Source organism: Podarcis cretensis (genome assembly GCF_951804945.1).
Source record: "Podarcis cretensis genome assembly, chromosome: 9".
NCBI lineage: Eukaryota > Metazoa > Chordata > Lepidosauria > Squamata > Lacertidae > Podarcis > Podarcis cretensis.
The window spans coordinates 70,819,486-70,833,200 of record NC_137178.1 but is presented as its reverse complement, the minus strand read 5'-3'; the positions used below and the strand labels follow the sequence as shown (position 1 = coordinate 70,833,200).

General features: G+C 44.6%; 1 long non-coding RNA gene across 1 annotated transcript in view; it reads left to right on the top strand.

Annotated features, from left to right (window-relative positions):
• The first annotated feature begins 477 nt into the window (after positions 1–477).
• Positions 478–13,715, top strand: part of LOC307223670 — a 384,691-nt gene continuing 371,453 nt past the window's right edge. The window contains exon 1 of the long non-coding RNA XR_013842180.1: positions 478–578. This is a non-coding gene — a long non-coding RNA (uncharacterized lncRNA). The remainder of the gene's footprint in view (positions 579–13,715) is intronic.

Sequence of the window (13,715 nt, the reverse complement as noted above, 5' to 3'; positions counted from 1 at the left end):
TCCTGTGAACCGACATAGATTCCATTGGTGACAGCCACCATGGTGTTTTGGTTACTACTGATTTTTTACTCCTCTCCCATATTTCATATAATCCCTTCTCACAATATGATTTAAAAATCCTTTGTGGGATTTAACCCTGTCATAGCCTATGTAACCATGCCACCCGTACACAATATCCCATCCCTCCAGATCTAGGACTTACGTGTTTTTAATTAATATCCAGTCCTTAATCCATGTCCAGCACGCTGCCTCAAAGTACAGTTTAAGGTCAGGGACCGTGAAGCCTCCTTTTTCCTTCAACTCTGTTAGTAGCTTAAATTTTATGCGTGGTTTTTTCCCTTGCCAAATAAACTTGGCAAGGTCTTTCTGCCAATCCTTAAAACACTTTACGCCTCTAATTATAGGTATTGTTTGGAACATAAAAATCAGCATTATTATTAGTATTATTTGCAATAATGTGCATGGCACACTTTGTCCTTTATCTTTTTTTAAAAAAATCATTTTTATTAAGTTTCCCATTTTAACAATCCAATCAAATCACATTTAATGTTCCAAATTATTCAAATACATATCAAATAGTCCAAATATTCTGCCTAAATTATAATTTTTTGGGGGGACTTCCCATGCTTCAAGTTCGTCCTTTGTCCTTTATCTTATCCAGGGGTAGGCAAACTAAGGCCTGGGGGCTGGATCCGGCCCAATCGCCTTCTCAATCTGGCCCATGGACAGTCCAGGAATCAGTGTGTTTTTACATGAGTAGAATGTGTCCTTTTACTTAAAATGCATCTCTGGGTTATTTGTGGGGCATAGGAATTTGTTCTCCCCCCCCCCTTCAAAATATAGTCCTGCCCACCACATGGTCTGAGGGACGGTGGACTGGCTCACGGCTGAAAAAGGTGGCTGACCCCTGATCTTATCTCATTTATCTTCATAATTCCGCCTTGAGGTCGTTGTGGCTGAACATTTTTTTTCCTTTCCCAAGACCAGTTAGCTCCATCTGGAATTGCTACCTAATCAGCTCCCGTCTGGTATTTTAGGCATATTTCTGCTCATGAAACGCTTCTGCAGGGTTTATCCAGTGGCCAAGAGACTCCCTCTGAAGGAGGCCACAGAGATATTAAATACCGGGCTGTCAACCACGGCCTGCTATATTTCTGAGAGTTTTATCCCCACCCGCTTACCTAATGGAATGAGACTAAAGGGGGTGTTTTCACATTATGCCGTACCTGAGCATATGCCATCTGTACTTGGGTCCAGCTACCTGTGAGAAACAGCCCACACATAGTGAATTGAAAACACACTGTTTGTGTCAGTGCACAGAGGAGTCGGGAAGGAAGAGAGAGAAAGACAGGGGGAAGAATTAATACTTTTTGTTCCGTTATGTTAGCAAACCTCATAAGCTTTCTTCTATTTGTTTTCTTCTGTTTGTCCTTTCATCAGTTAACACTGGCTCAGTCACCCTGGTTCACCCTGTACTGTTGTGGCAGGTCTCAGTCAAATTCTGCACAGAGAGGGATTCTCACATGCCCAGGCCCATTTGCTTTTTCATTCTTTTTGTGGCCAACCTGCACCGGTGAGAGAGGTATGGATGGACAAATCTATAAATCTCAGTTCACTGAGCTTCTCTTCTTTCTGATCTTAAAGTCAGTCCTCCAGTTTCTGCAGCTATTTGCAATTTAAAAATAAAATGAAAGGATCCCCATGAAAATTCATCAGCACTGTTGTGCAAATGAACTACCAACAGATTCATTTTTGTAAGGAATTTGGCACATTTTTCCAAGCTCTTTCCCTTAACACAACACATTTCTGTACATTCTTTTTGCTGCTACATGCATTTTTGTAAACACTGGTTAAAGAACTGCATCGCAAAATTCAGAAAAGTGCAAATTTTAAAGACTGTGTATCGGTTTGTGCATTGGTTCGAGAAGCGTGAACTGGGTAGTTTCTCATACAAACAAAATCATTTTTCCCCCTCTATTCCCAGAGAGAAGGCAAGGAAAACAGAGGCTCCTCCTTGCTCATTTCCCCACCTTGTGCTGTCTCTGGAAAGGAATGGAAATGACATTGTTTCCTTTCTCTTGTGCAAGCAAGGAGTACCAATTCACACAATGCTGGCATGGCAGCAACAATTCGGCTTCTGGCTTGCCTTTAGATAAAAGGAAGGAAGGAAAGAAAGATCATCCACCAGCCACTTTTTCTCATCCTGTATATTTGGTACAGAAAGTTGACACTTTTCTCTGCAGACCTTGAAATGCTGGGTTTTCTAGTCGGAAAGAGGACACCAGGACATCATAGGAAACTATCTTTTTCAAGAGTGAGAGCCAAGAGTGAGCATAAATGTTTCTTTAACTCAGAGGTTGGGATCCTCCAGTCTGCAGTTCAAATCAGGACTCTGACTTGCAACCAACAATTCCATTCTATTCCAAACACCTGGTAAAATCTTGTTCTTTTTCAATAACATTATTTTGTTTAGTCTTAGTACAATGGGAGACTTTTGTGATTTGGTTTGGCTTTTTAAAAATAATAATAATTAAGACTTGAAATTCATGAAATGTTTTTGGAGGAAGAGGTCTTTCTGAGACAAAGAAAAGTTTCAAGCCAGTGCTGTGAGAAAAGGTTGAACTAACAAGATAAAGAAATATGTGTCTTTTATAAATATTTTGATTTTTAAAAGATTTATTTAGGACTCTATTTATTTAAAGATTTATTCAGGGAATCTATGGGATCCTTTCTTTAGCAGGCGGCCCTTCTTCAGAGGTGTTTTGCATATATCTCAGTCTCTTCATCATCCACGAAATGAAGCTGAATCCAGATAAGATAAACGTGTTATGTGTCCCAAGTCATCAGGTCCATGAGGTGGCCTGTTCTGGATGAGCTTGCACTCAACTAGAAGGAATAGGTACATAACAGGGGTCTATCCTGGAGTCATTATTGCCACTTGTCAGGGGTTGGGCAGAGGAGGAGGAGTGGTGGAGTCCATCTCCCCATCCTGACCCTCTCAGGGACGATCTTCTCAGGGTGTTGTCAGTGGTTCCCAGCTGGCTGCACAGGAAACTATAAAAACAAGGGAAAGCGTCTTACAGTACTTTTTTATTACGAACTTTACAGAGAGATGCTATAGAACCCAGCCTCTTGAATAATGGCGTTGTCCCAAGTGAATCTCCACCCCTCCTCCTCTCCCACTTCCTAATTCGTCATCATCATCATCTCTTCTACAGGTGTCGCTAAATGTCCTTGTCTTTGAGCTCTTTGCTCTCCTACTTTTAAGGCTCGCCGGATTCTGGGAGATGGTGGGTCTGGAAAGCTTTCTAGTGACAATGTGTCAGCCAGCTACTGCTCCAGCTCTGCCTGCTCCTTCTCTCCCATTATTTCCCAACTTCACCCCTCATCTGCCTCTGAACTGTGACCTCCTGCAAACTCCTGTTATAAATCTATACTGCCTTCCTCCTCCTCTCTGGGTCAGGATGAAGAGGTGGTCTCCACCACTGCTTCTCCTCCGCCCAGCCCCTGACATCACCTCCCTCTCCAGGGTCCTCCTCCTTTGCCCAGTCCCTGACACTACTTGAGGCTCAGGTGGCTTCCAGGTGGACATGAATGGCCACTTTACTCCATGCTCTGGCATCCTCTGAGGCCTCACTTGAAGATGGTCCAGAGGCTGCAACTAGTGCAGAATGCCACCATCTGTCTTTGGGCTGGAAAATCAATTAGGATGAGAAAGCACCTGTCCTGAAACATCTGCACTGGTTGCTATTCTCTTATGTACTCAATTCAAAGCTCTACACAAGTTTGTCCAGTCACAACTTTGGTCACAGATACCTGTAAGAGTGTCTCCACCCCTGTGTGCCAGTCAGGGTATTACAATCTGTTGGAGAAGCTTTTCTTCTGGTGCAGTTTCCCTCAGGGTGTGTGTGAGAGTGTGTTGATAAGGGTTTTGTAGCCTGTGAGAGACCCTTCTCTGTAATGGTCCCCAAACTGTGGAACTCACTCTCTATAGCAGTGAGACAGGTGCCACGTCTTTCCAACTTTAGGCAGTCATTGAAGGTACACCTCTTTTCTGTAAGTTTGGCAGGTTATCTAGTGTTGTTAACGTTTCCATGTATATCCTCTGATTTGCTGATATGCACTTTATTGTATGAGATTTTAGGGTGGGTGTGATTTTCTTGTATTGTATTATATTTTTCCAGATTACCTATTGTGGGACCTTATAGTCTATTTCTTCCATAAAGAATGTCTTCCATAAACACGGTTTTAACAGTGAGCCTGTAAGTGAATGTGGAGGCCAATTCTGGATCCACACGTTCTTCCACAGTGGGGACATAGGTTTTTGGGCGGGAGTTGATCATGGTGAGGGTTTGCCAAGCGTGCCTTCCTCTTCACATGCTTCTCCTTTTCGTCCAGAGTTTGAGCGTCTTCAAAGCCCAAACCTCTTTTGTTGGCCACCAGCATTACGCTTTCCAATTTTAAGTTTGGAATATAGTAGTTGTGGGGATCTTATAGTGAAGGGTGATTCAAAATACAAAAGTATTTGTATTCGCAGTAGTATTTTGTATTCTACAAGTTTCTGTATTTTAAAGGTGCAAAGATCTGTGTCTCTGTGTGACTCTATATACTCCTCTCCCTTAATACAGGCATAATGTGCAGTGATTTTGACCTTGAACGAATAGTCTAGGATGTGGTTGAAAGGTAATATACAAATAAATGCCAGAAGGGATCTTTAATTGTAATAGCTCTATTTTTACCTTCCTTAAAACCTGGAGAAATAAATGGATATATTTGTCTTCATTACAACACAAGCACCTGTGAAAGGTTGGGAGGTACTGGACGAGCAAATGTATCATGCCGGCAGCCGGTGTCCTTACTGTAGCCTTGTCATAGCTCACCAACCAATATATTTTATCTTCATATCAAGCTGAAACAGGGCAGATTTCTGCGATTTAAAAGGGAAAATAAAATACATCCATCTTCCAGAGATTATGAATGGATGTCCATTGGTAATACTTGAGCAAAGATGAACATTGTCACACTGATCCAAGCAAGGGAAATGTGTGAATATGGAAGCAGATTCCAAGCATAGATTCCTTCCTGGATGGGAAACGATGAATGTTTGTATGGATATGAACCTCTGTAGATGTAAATAATCTGATGCAGTTCCATTCACAGGACTCGGTGTGACTTGTGGCATGAATGATCATAGCTGTCAACTTACAGATTTGAAAATAAGGGACTAGCAGCCTTGAAAATAAGGGACCAGCAGCCAAAATAAGGGACCTGCAGCCTCACCTGTTGCAGGCACTCCAGTCTTCCTGTCCTCCTGCAGTCTGGTCAAACTCATGCTGGTAGCTTCGAGAACACTGTCCAACCAACTTTGTAACCAGAGTTTCAACTGAATAGAATCTGAATCACATGCATCACAAGGCCTATGCAGCCTCAACTTAAGATGGCTCCCCGGCCTGGCTTTACACTGCAAAGTTTGCAGCAGAACGTACAATAAAATGGCGTCCAGCATTCAAAAACACCTCAGCTTCCATTAACTAGCCACACACAAGGCATGCAAGCTCCACCCCCCAGTCGTTCTTAGACTTCTTATTGGGTGAGCAACACAGCCAAGCAACACAGCTGGAGTCTCCCTCCTCCCTGGCTGGCAGGGAGGGAGGGAGAGGAGCTGCTTCCTTTGAAATTTAAGGGACATCATTTAAGGGACATTTAAGGGACATCCATCAATAAGGGACAGCAGCGGGACATGGTGCTGGAATAAGGGACTGTCCCTTCAAATAAGGGACACTTGACAGCTATGTGAATGAATTACACCTCAATGCCATTCTTTGTCAGAAGATCTCAAAGCAACTTAAAAATGGTTCTCATGAAGTCTCCTCTTCCGCTTACCAGCCCACACGTGCTTAGCTTCATCAGTAGAAAGACATTATGCATCTCAACAAGAAACAGAATTCCATACTTGAATGACATGGTTTGGCACATGGGTGACATACAAAGTCCTAGGCTTTGTGGCAGAACACAGGAGAAAAAACAAACTCTTAAACATGCTCCCCGCAACATCTAGTTTAGAGTTTAGACTGTCCTTCAGGAGAATGGGCAAACTCTTTGAGCAAGTGGCTGTCAGAGACCTTTCCATTACAGTGGTACCTTGGGTTACAGACACTTCAGGTTACAGACTCCGCTAACCCAGAAATAGTACCTCAGGTTAAGAACTTTGCTTCAGGATGAGAACAGAAATCACAAGGCGGTGGCATGACAGCAGCATTATCTAAAGTGGTACCTCAGGTTAAGAACAGTTGCAGGTTAAGAACAGACCTCCAGAACGAATTAAGTTCTTAACCCGAGGTACCACTGTATGATACTTTTTTTGACACCCTTCTTACTGCAAGTTTCCTGCTTTATAAGAAGACACTAAGGAGTTAGACTAACTGGGACGTGGGTGGCACTGTGGTTTAAACCACTGTGCTGCTTGGACTTGCTGATCAGAAGGTCAGCGGTTTAAATCCCTGTGACGGGCTGAGCTCCCATTGTTCAGTCGCAGCTGCTGCTAACCTAGCAGTTCAAAAGCATGCAGTGCAAGTAGATAAATAGGTACTGCTCTGGCAGGAAGGTAAACGGCATTTCCGTGCACTGCTCTGGCTTCGCCAGAAGTGGCTTAATCATGCTGGCCACATGACTTGGAAAAACTGTCTGCGGAAGCAGACAAACGCCGGCTCCCCCAGCCTGTAAACCACAAGCCCAGAGTTGTTCACGACTGGACTTAACTGTCAGGGGTTACCTTTACCTTTTGAGGAGCTGGACTAGATCCAAGGGGTCTGAGTACCATTTTGCTTTATGGCTTGAAGTTTTATGCCTCACGTTTCTTTTCAGTGTATGTTGATTTTAGGATCTCTAATTGTGATCTGAGTTGCGATTCAGTTATGTTCACTACATTTTAAGTCATTTGTTTTATTTTTAAAAGGGGGCTATAAATGTGATTAATCAGTCGACATAAATGGACTGTGCATGCGGCGGCAGGCTTTGCACTACACAGAGCCCTAGAGGCATCCTGCTCACATGCCTGCGCTCAAGAGATAAACAAGAGGATTATTATTTAATATTTATTTCAGGCATTTGCAAGGGGCACTGTCTGCCAAAGAGCACTCAAAGGAGCACAGAAGAAAAGAAATAAGAGCACAATGCAAACACTTTATATTCTATTTCTGATCTTTTAGGGGAGAGTGCAAGCACTTACATAGCCACAACAGCATGTGCACACATGCACATACACACACAAAAGGGAGTTATCAACAGACTTAGGGAAACCCCCAGAAGTCTAAAGTAGTTTTTCCCAGTTTTTTTTTAAAGAACCCTCTAAAGGGTAAACCCCAAAACTGCTCATTGAGGACAGAATTCATTCAGTGGGCTTGAATTGTTTGCTTGGCTGACTGTTGGGGAATACAAAGCTGGTAGGAGGGGGAACGGAGTGGACTGGCTGGAAAAGAAGGCATGTCAGTATATAGAAAAAGGTTGAGATAACCATTTCATTGTCTGTTGTTGTTTAGTCATTTAGTCGTGTCCAACTCTTCATGACCCCATGGACCAGAGCATGCCAGGCACTTCTGTCTTCCACTGCCTCCCGCAGTTTGGTCAGACTCATGCTGGTAGCTTCAAGAACACTGTCCAGCCATCTCGTCCTCTGTCGTCCCCTTCTCCTTGTGCCCTCAGTCTTTCACAAAATCAGGGTCTTTTCCAGGGAGTCTTCTCTTCTCATGAGGTGGCCAAAGTATTGGAGCCTCAGCTTCACAATCTGTCCTTCCAGTGAGCACTCAGGGCTGATTTCCTTCAGAATGGAGAGGTTTGATCTTCTTGCAGCCCATGGGACTCTCAAGAGTCTCCTCCAGCACCATAATTCAAAAGCATCAATTCTTCGGTGATCAGCCTTCTTTATGGTCCAGCTCTCACTTCCATACATCACTACTGGGAAAACCATAGCTTTAACTATACGGACCTTTGTTGGCAAGGTGATGTCTCTGCTTTTTAAGATGCTGTCTAGGTTTGTCATTTCATTGTCTAGATAGGGTATTTTTCTGGTTTACACTGAATAGCCATTTAAAAATGTATCCAGGACTGAAGAGATAGCTGCCCGTAGAAGTCAATTGAGAATCCATGATTTTAAGAGAAGCTGGGATTGGGTGCCAATCCCCCACACAAACAAAACTGAATGGGGGAGAGAAGAAGTCAATGAGCATATTCTGTGCATATGGGATGCTGAATGATTGTGGCAGAAAAGTGGATGGAATAGCAATAAAAATCTCAACAGCCACACTCCATTCTGTAACGCTTTGTTGCAGAGCCCCACTTGTTAAGCCTTTAAAGCAATCCTAAAACCCTAAAAAGTCAGCTAGATTAACAGCAATCAATTTAAAACCTTATATAGCACATCCGTGGAGAGATGGAAATATCGGCTTAAAAATGCACACATCCCCAACTCAAAAGTTTAACGTCTAGCGATCTGTAGCAAGGGAGATTGAAACCAGAAGAATGGCAGCTCTAGTTTACCACAATCCCAACATTTTGCAAGGGTATCCCCAGGGAGATCAGGCTCTGCAGCCCACGAAAGATGTGTCATAGAACAAGACTATTCCTGATAAATAAGGACAAGTGAAATTATGCACCATTTTATAAATGGAAGGATACTAGAAGACAAGCATTTGAGTCATGCAGGCTATATTACACAAGAGCACATATTCTTCTTCTCACCTATGAGAAGGTTTGCATCTTTGATTCACATTTAGATACCCCCCCCCCCCTTTCTGAAATCTGGGTGCTTTGATGTAATTGATGAGGTTAGGTCTATTTGTGCTCTTTCTCTTTTCCTTTGATGCATAGAATATATTAGCTGGTGTCCATAAGTCAGATAACATAGATGCACTCTCCCTTTTCAATTATATCCATCCTTTCTAGTCATTTAGAGCAGCATTACAACCACATAATTATACGTTTCTCTGTGCTATCTTAAGAACAAGCAAAATGCCTATCATGATGATGGCTCAGGGTTACCTAGAGCGATGACTTCTTTTTGCAAAGACACCTGGTGGCATAGATCAGGGATGAGGAACCTGTTATGCTTCAGATGTTGCTGGACTCCATCATCTTCGACTATTGATTATGCTGGCTGGGGCTGATGGAAGCTGGAGTACAGCAACCACAGGGCTACAGCTTCCCCTTCTCTGATGTTGACACATATGGTCACACCTATGGGGTTCCTTGCAGTTGAGGTTGGGAACTAGGGAACAGCATTACGATACTGTTGTGAGTTTGTGGGGTGGTCGGTCTGCATGGCGTCCTCAGCCCCTTCTTCCTGTGCCCAGTAGGAGTTAAGATCTAATGGAGGATTCAGTTGTTGAACTAGTCAGTTTCTTTGTGAGATAATGATCATGGTTGCCACTTAAGCACCACAATAACAAAAGAAGTTGCGCTATGGCAGCGGGCAAATGTGTGGGCTACTCTCCTCACCTCAATTCTATGATTTTATGATTCTATGACTTTGCCTGACTGGAAAGTATCCTCGGAATCTGATCATGCCCTCTGCTTCTTCTGATGGATGATAGGGGATGTGTGTTTGTGTGCAAGCGCAAAGGTACAATTTACATTAATTGCTCCGCCCAGCTTTGCCTCCGCCCCACCATGATTGGCATGTGGTCCTTGGAAGGTTGCTCAGAAGAGACTGACCCTCAGACAGAAGGTTTCTCACTCCTGAGCTAGGTTACGATGGCATGCCCATTACAAGGTAACAGAAGAAAGTCAAATTCCTGGGTTCTCTAACTTTCTGGCACCACAGGAAGGAAGGAACTGTTTATTCCAGCCACAGACCTGTAACCAGGGAGAAGGATTATCTCCAACCCTGGGATCACATTTAATCTGAAAGGAAATGCCATGAGCACGAGGGAGCAAGGCAAGGCAGGTAGGGGCCACCTTGATCCTATGATGAAGTAAATGACAGCATGGAGAAAGGGAAATGGCAACAAAATGAATATGCCTGCTAGGGGAGAGCTGAGGCTTGCTATTACAGTGGTACCTCGGGTTAAGAACTTAATTCGTTCTGGAGGTCCGTTCTTAACCTGAAACTGTTATTAACCTGAAGCACCACTTTAGCTAATGGGGCCTCCCACTGCCGCTACACAATTTCTGTTCTTATCCTGAAGCAAAGTTCTTAACCCAAGGTACTATTTCTGGGTTAGCTGAGTCTGTAACCTGAAGCGTCTGTAACCCAAGGTACCACTGTACCAAGAAATTGTGAAAACCAGGGGAGGTTGTTGAGTTTGGACCCCATCCTAGCAATCTCCCACAATACCCATACTTAAAGGTAAAGGGACCCCTGACCATTAGGTCCAGTCGTGGCCGACTCTGGGGTTGCGGCGCTCATCTCGCTTTATTTGCCGAGGGAGCCGGTGTACAGCTTCCGGGTCATGTGGCCAGCATGACTAAGCCGCTTCTGGCGAACCAGAGCAGTGCACGGAAACGCCATTTACCTTCCCGCCGGAGCGGTACCTATTTATCTACTTGCACTTTGAACTGCTAGGTGGGCAGGAGCAGGGACCGAGCAATGGGCGCTCACCCCGTTGCGGGGATTCAAACCGCCAACCTTCTGATCGGCAAGTCCTAGGCTCTGTGGTTTAACCCACAGCGCCACCCGCGTGCTTACTTTAATAAAAGTGATTAGCTGCCATTTGCTCCTTTAGGGAATATGTGGTGGAAAGCAACTTGAGGAAAGTCTGGAGCCAAAAAAACTGTGTGTGGATAAGGCTTGAGTACACACATACTCCCTGTTGGTCCACTACAAATTTCCTCATGCCAAAGTGGCTTTTCTTGTGGCAGCGAGAGACAAAGAGGCTTCAGGTCATAACATGCCAGTTTGCCCCCTGGGTGTGGAGGAGGCTAGCAAACCAGGGGGACCTTTGTCGAATTCTATTCTGCACCTTGAGCTTCATCCAGACGCGACGGCAAGCCAATGAAGACTGCCAGAGAACTCTCTAATGACTTGCAATTGGCTACAGAGAGCAGGGCAGAGCAGCCAATCACGTTGTATATGAATGCCTTTCTACAAATGACTGCTGCATGGTGCCAGCAGCTTGTGCTGGCCAAATGCAGCGAAGGAATTGAACAAACAATTCTGCCTGCCACCCTCCAGTTCCTATGGCCCAAAGCCCAGAGAAAGGAAGCTGGGGACCTCTAGTACTGCCAAGGGCAAGGGACACTGGCCTCGGAAGCCCACTAATGAGCTGTATTGTACTCCACTCACTGTATTCAGAGTCTTTCTTTCGCGTCGCCTCTAATTATTCTTTTTAAGCTTGCCCCATCGATTGCTGTCGATCTGGACACACATTGACAGTCCATTACATTAGCTGGCTGGTTCCCAGGTCCAGGTGACTTATTCATGCTGGGTGACCCTCGAAGCTGTCAACAGCATCAAGTCCCAAGGCAGGAAAAGAGCACAAGGAGGGGAAGGATCTGTACATGGGTTTCCATCTGGTTTTATGAACATAAACCACCTTCTCTGTAATTAGCCGTTCAGATGAAATACATGGAAGGCAACCTTTCCACGCCACAAGACTAAATTTTAGAGGCTTCATTAAACACTGGGAAATGCGAGGTAAAAGGACACTGCCCCATTTTTCTCTAAATGAAATAACTAAGGGTTGCATGATGGGAGTCAGACACCAGTGAATGGAATTCATGCCGCTGGAGCTACTGAACTATGGGTTTTGTGTTAAAGGAGTTTAACTGATTTTCTTTGGCAAACTATAAATTTGGAGGTGACCTTTGATTTTGCAGGACCATAGGTGGAACAGTACATTATGCATAGGGTGGGGGTGTCACTTAAAGCAGCATCTCTCAGGGGTGTGTGTTCACAAAACCCCCCCTCCTGAATGTATGAAGAGGGGTTGTATATGCCAGTCATGCCCTATATGCAGGCATGTCAGACGTGCTGGCCCTGCCACCACTGGCTGTGTGCTTGGTGCCACCATGGAGAAGGCCCTGCTTCTTGTTGCCATCAGCCTACACTCTGGTGGCTGTTGTCCTCAATGGAAGATCTCATAAGATGCCTCAGACCTTCCCAGAGCCAGAGCACATGGGAGATGCTAACTAGCAAGATGGTTAGAACGGTAGAAACCATTCCTTGGTGTACCCTAGTTGCAAGCCATTTCATCTGTAAAGGTAGGAACCTGAAGGAGCGTCTCCACCCCCATGGCTCTACCCAGACACTGAGATTCAGCTCTGGGGGCCTTCTGGCCGTTCCCTCACTGTGAGAAGCCAAGTTACAGGGAACCAGGCAGAGGGCCTTCTCGGTAGTGGCACCCGCCCTGTGGAACACCCTCCTACCAGATGTCAAAGAGATTAACAACTACCAGACTTTTAGAAGACATCTGAAGGCAGCCCTGTTTAGGGAAGCTTTTAATGTTTGCTGCATTACTGTATTTTAATATTTTGTTGGAAGCCGCCCAGAGTGGCTGGGGAAGCCCAGCCAAATGGGCGGGGTATAAATAAATTATTATTATTATTATTATTATTATTATTATTATTATTATTATTAACCTTGAATTGTGCCTAAAAGCCAACTGGCTACCAGTTCTCAATGCTTTTTTCTGGGGGTACTCAAGGGCACACAGTACTGGCACCCTTTCTTCCAACTGTTAACAACTTCCATGGTGAGTACTGGCACCCTTTTTCCTTTAAAAAACCACTGAATGTTCTTATAATCTTATACGCTGTTCTGGTATGATTAGTTAGCATCTCTGGTATGACACCCCAGAGGACAGGATCACACTTCAAAACGACCTTGACAGATTAGAGAACTGGGCCAAAACAAACAAGATGAATTTTAACAGGGAGAAATGTAAAGTATTGCACTTGGGCAAAAAAAAATGAGAGGCACAAATACAAGATGGGTGACACCTGGCTTGAGAGCAGTACATGTGAAAAGGATCTAGGAGTCTTGGTTGACCACAAACTTGACATGAGCCAACAGTGTGACGCGGCAGCTAAAAAAGCCAATGCAATTCTGGGCTGCATCAATAGGAGTATAGCTTCTAGATCAAGGGAAGTAATAGTGCCACTGTATTCTGCTCTGGTCAGACCTCACCTGGAGTACTGTGTCCAGTTCTGGGCACCACAGTTCAAGAAGGACACTGACAAACTGGAACGTGTCCAGAGGAGGGCAACCAAAATGGTCAAAGGCCTGGAAACGATGCCTTATGAGGAATGGCTAAGGGAGCTGGGCATGTTCAGCCTGGAGAAGAGGAGGTTAAGGGGTGATGTGATAGCCGTGTTCAAATATATAAAAGGATGTCACATAGAGGAGGGAGAAAGGTTGTTTTCTGCTGCTCCAGAGAAGCGGTCACGGAGCAATGGCTCCAAACTACAAGAAAGAAGATTCCACCTAAACATTAGGAAGAACTTCCTGACAATAAGAGCTGTTCGACAGTGGAATTTGCTGCCAGGGAGTGTGGTGGAGTCTCCTTCTTTGGAGGTCTTTAAGCAGAGGCTTGACAACCATATGTCAGGAGTGCTCTGATGGTGTTTCCTGCTTGGCAGGGGGTTGGACTCGATGGCCCTTGTGGTCTCTTCCAACTCTATGATTCTATGATTCTATGAGGTGAGCCAGCAATAGCAGTGGCAGAAGCTCTGCCAGTCAAGTTTTCCCTCCCAAAATGTGTGCAGTGAGGGCAGCGAGGTTA